Source organism: Eptatretus burgeri, unplaced genomic scaffold (genome assembly GCF_056783735.1).
Source record: "Eptatretus burgeri isolate ZD-2024b unplaced genomic scaffold, Ebu_testis_v1 Ebu_testis_scaffold_554, whole genome shotgun sequence".
NCBI lineage: Eukaryota > Metazoa > Chordata > Myxini > Myxiniformes > Myxinidae > Eptatretus > Eptatretus burgeri.
In genome coordinates, this window is record NW_028222503.1 from 1 (window position 1) to 4,824 (window position 4,824).

The 4,824-nt window shown below is 37.1% G+C and overlaps 2 non-coding genes across 2 annotated transcripts; both read left to right on the top strand.

Annotated features, from left to right (window-relative positions):
- The first annotated feature begins 1,129 nt into the window (after positions 1–1,129).
- Positions 1,130–1,202, top strand: TRNAM-CAU (transfer RNA methionine (anticodon CAU)). Its single transcript has one exon. It is a non-coding gene; the product is annotated as a tRNA-Met (tRNA).
- Positions 1,203–2,770: 1,568 nt separating this feature from the next.
- On the top strand, positions 2,771–2,843 carry TRNAM-CAU (transfer RNA methionine (anticodon CAU)). Its single transcript has one exon. It is a non-coding gene; the product is annotated as a tRNA-Met (tRNA).
- The last annotated feature ends 1,981 nt before the right edge of the window (positions 2,844–4,824 follow it).

Consider the following 4,824-nt stretch of genomic DNA (forward strand, 5'->3'; position numbering starts at 1 on the left):
TAAAAATAAAAGGTCATTGAAGTAAATGAAATAAGATGTAAATCCTCTTGAAATTTCAAGTCAATTGGATGAAAATTGGGAATTTTATAGATGCGGCCTTTGTTGACCTTTCGTCCGATGTTTACCTTTTATCCAAAGATGACATCAAAACTAATCATTGGTTGAATTCAGTGAACGCGTCTGCAAATGTTCTTCTAATTTGAAGTAAATTCGATGAAAATTCACAATTTTAGAAAGTTGGCCGGTGTTGACCCTTTGGCCTATGTTGCCTCAAAAGGAAACATTGGTTGAATTCAGTAACTTGTCTGCAAATGCTCTTCAAATTTCACTTCAATTGTTGGAAAATTGAGGATTTCGAAATTTGGCCTATTTTGACCTTTTGGCCTCTGCTGACCTCAAGAATAATTCCTTGTTGAATTCTTTGACCTGATCGGCAAATCCTATTCAAATTGAAATCAATCGGGTGAAAATTGAGGGTTTTAGAAATTAAAAAGTTTTTGAAATTTTGGACTGTGATGTCCTTTTGTTATTTCGACCTCAAAAATATTTTGCGTTCTGTTGGTCCACCAACTCACCGGTTGGGGAAGTTTTGTGAAGATCGGTTTAAAATTGTGATCTGCAGTCGATTAACGCTGAGTGGACATTCAAACAAACGGAAGCGATCAACGTGGATATCAAAAAAGTATTTTTTTTTTACCAAGTGACAAATTAAAAAACTAACTGACGAGCCACAAACACACTTGACAAAAATTTGTTTTTTTCCCAAGTGAGAACAAAGTCGTCCGACTAATATCGTTGGAAAATCTTCGATTTTGCAAGTTTAATCAAACAAGTGGACAGACAGGGGAAAAACAAAACCCACTTCTGTTTCGGGTGGAACAATTCAGTGGATGAACAATTCGGTGATTTTGCAATGTCGACACTTGGTTCTTTACCGATGTATTCAGGAGCCTTTTTCATTCTTGTTAGTTTTGAAGATGTTCGAGAAGAAAAGTTTTGGCTTTCAACGGCTTTTGGCTTCATTCGAAAGTCGCTTTTCAAATCATCATTTTGAACACATTGGTTTGCTGCGGCCATTTCTTTCTGTCCCATTCCTACATATAGAGTAATCCCGAAAAGATTCTCAGACGCCTCGTTAGCGCAGTCGGCAGCGTGTCAGTCTCATAATCTGAAGGTCGTGAGTTCAATCCTCACACGAGGCGTTCGTTTTTTTTTTACCTCATCAATGACAAAGTCAAGAAGAACGAGAAAGGCGATGAGGATGCCTTCTTTCCCAAGTTAGTTGTTGACCTTGGGCCGATGTTGACGTTTTGGTCCATGTTGACCTCAAAAATATTAGGAGGTTGAATTCAGTGACATGATGTGTAAATGCTCTTGAAATATCAAGTTCATCGTATTCAAAATGAGGATTTTTGAAATTCGGCCCATTTTGACCTTTTGGCATATGTTGACCTTTTGCCCTTTGTTCACCTTAAAAATACAAGGTCGTTGAAGAAAATGAAATAAGATGTAAATCCTCTTGAAATTTCGAGTCAACGGGTTGAAAATTGGGAATTTTATAAATGCGGCCTTTGTGGACCTTTTGTCCGGTGTTTACCTTTTATCCAAAGATGACCAGAAAACGAATCATTGGTTGAATTCAGTGACTCATCTGCAATTGCTCTGTAAATATCAAGTTAATCATTTTCAAAATGAGGATTTTTGAAATTCAGCCCATTTTGACCTTTTGGCGTATGTTGACCTTTTTGGCCTATGTTCACCTTAAAAATAAAAGTTCGTTGAAGTAAATGAAATAAGATGTAAATCCTCTTGAAATTTTAAGTCAATTGGATGAAAATTGGGAATTTTATAGATGCGGCCTTTGTTGACCTTTTGTCTGATGTTTACCTTTTATCCAAAGATGACCTCAAAACTAATCATTGGTTGAATTCATTGAACGCGTCTGCAAATGTTCTTCAAATTTGAAGTCAATTCGATGAAAATTGAGAATTTTAGAAATTCGGCCTATTCTGACCTTTTGGCCTCTGCTGACCTCAAGCATCATTCCTGGTTGAATTCATTGACCTGATCGGCAAATCCTATTCAAATTTGAAATCAATCGGGTGAAAATTGAGGGTTTTTGAAATTAAAAAGTTGTTGAATTTTTGGACTGAGATGTCCTTTTGTGATTTCGACCTCAAAAATAAGCTGCATTCTATTTGTCCACCAACTCACCGGTTGGTGAAGTTTTGTGATTATCGGTTTAAAATTGTGATCTGCAGTCGATTAATGGTGAGCGGACATTCAAACAAACGAAAGCGATCAACGTGGATGTCAAAATATATATCTTTTTTTAACCAAGTGACAAATTAAAAAACGAACTGACGAGCCCAAAAACATACTTGGGAAAAAAAAAATTTTTACCAAGGGAGAACAAAGTTGACCGATTAATATCGTTGGATAATCTTCGATTTTGCAAGGAAAATCAAAGAAATGGACAGACAGGGGAAAAACAAAACCCACTTCTGTTTCGGGGGGAACAATTCAGTGGATGAACAATTCGGTGATTTTGCAATCTCGACACTTGGTTCTTCAGAGATGTATTCAGGAGCCTTTTTCATTCTTGAAAGTTTCGAAAATGTTCGAGAATAAATGTTTTGGCTTTCAAAGGCATTTGGCTTCATTCGAAAGTTGATTTTCAATTCATCATTTTGAACACATTTGTTTTCAGCGGCCATTTCTTTCTGTCCCATTCCTACATACAGAGTAATCCTGAAAACATGCTCAGACAGCCTCGTTAGCGCAGTCGGCAGCGTGTCAGTCTCATAATCTGAAGGTCGTGAGTTCGAACCTCACACGAGGCATGAGTTTTTTTTACCTCATGAATGACAAAGTCAAGAAGAACTGGAAAGGCAATGAGGATGCCCGTATTCAACAAGTCAGTTGTTGACCTTGGGCCGATGTTGACGTTTTGGTCCATGTTGACCTCAAAAATATTAGGAGATTCAATTGAGAAACATGCTGTGTTAATACTCTTTAAATATCAAGTTAATCGTATTCAAAATGAGGATTCTTGAAATTCGGCCCATATTGACCTTTTGGCGTATGTTGACCTTTTGCCCTATGTTCACCTTAAAAATAAAAGGTCATTGAAGTAAATGAAATAAGATGTAAATCCTCTTGAAATTTCAAGTCAATTGGATGAAAATTGGGAATTTTATAGATGCGGCCTTTGTTGACCTTTCGTCCGATGTTTACCTTTTATCCAAAGATGACATCAAAACTAATCATTGGTTGAATTCAGTGAACGCGTCTGCAAATGTTCTTCTAATTTGAAGTAAATTCGATGAAAATTCACAATTTTAGAAAGTTGGCCGGTGTTGACCCTTTGGCCTATGTTGCCTCAAAAGGAAACATTGGTTGAATTCAGTAACTCGTCTGCAAATGCTCTTCAAATTTCACTTCAATTGTTGGAAAATTGAGGATTTCGAAATTTGGCCTATTTTGACCTTTTGGCCTCTGCTGACCTCAAGAATAATTCGTTGTTGAATTCTTTGACCTGATCGGCAAATCCTATTCAAATTGAAATCAATCGGGTGAAAATTGAGGGTTTTAGAAATTAAAAAGTTTTTGAAATTTTGGACTGTGATGTCCTTTTGTTATTTCGACCTCAAAAATATTTTGCGTTCTGTTGGTCCACCAACTCACCGGTTGGGGAAGTTTTGTGAAGATCGGTTTAAAATTGTGATCTGCAGTCGATTAACGCTGAGTGGACATTCAAACAAACGGAAGCGATCAACGTGGATATCAAAAAAGTATTTTTTTTTACCAAGTGACAAATTAAAAAACTAACTGACGAGCCACAAACACACTTGACAAAAATTTGTTTTTTCCCAAGTGAGAACAAAGTCGTCCGACTAATATCGTTGGAAAATCTTCGATTTTGCAAGTTTAATCAAACAAGTGGACAGACAGGGGAAAAACAAAACCCACTTCTGTTTCGGGTGGAACAATTCAGTGGATGAACAATTCGGTGATTTTGCAATGTCGACACTTGGTTCTTTACCGATGTATTCAGGAGCCTTTTTCATTCTTGTTAGTTTTGAAGATGTTCGAGAAGAAAAGTTTTGGCTTTCAACGGCTTTTGGCTTCATTCGAAAGTCGCTTTTCAAATCATCATTTTGAACACATTGGTTTGCTGCGGCCATTTCTTTCTGTCCCATTCCTACATATAGAGTAATCCCGAAAAGATTCTCAGACGCCTCGTTAGCGCAGTCGGCAGCGTGTCAGTCTCATAATCTGAAGGTTGTGTGTTCAATCCTCACACGAGGCATTTGTTTTTTACCTCATCAATGACAAAGTCAAGAAGAACGAGAAAGGCGATGAGGATGCCTTCTTTCCCAAGTTAGTTGTTGACCTTGGGCCGATGTTGACGTTTTGGTCCATGTTGACCTCAAAAATATTAGGAGGTTGAATTCAGTGACATGATGTGTAAATGCTCTTGAAATATCAAGTAAATCGTATTCAAAATGAGGATTTTTGAAATTCGGCCCATTTTGACCTTTTGGCATATGTTGACCTTTTGCCCTTTGTTCACCTTAAAAATACAAGGTCGTTGAAGAAAATGAAATAAGATGTAAATCCTCTTGAAATTTCGAGTCAACGGGTTGAAAATTGGGAATTTTATAAATGCGGCCTTTGTGGACCTTTTGTCCGGTGTTTACCTTTTATCCAAAGATGACCAGAAAACTAATCATTGGTTGAATTCAGTGACTCATCTGCAAATGCTCTGTAAATATCAAGTTAATCATTTTCAAAATGAGGATTTTTGAAATTCAGCCCATT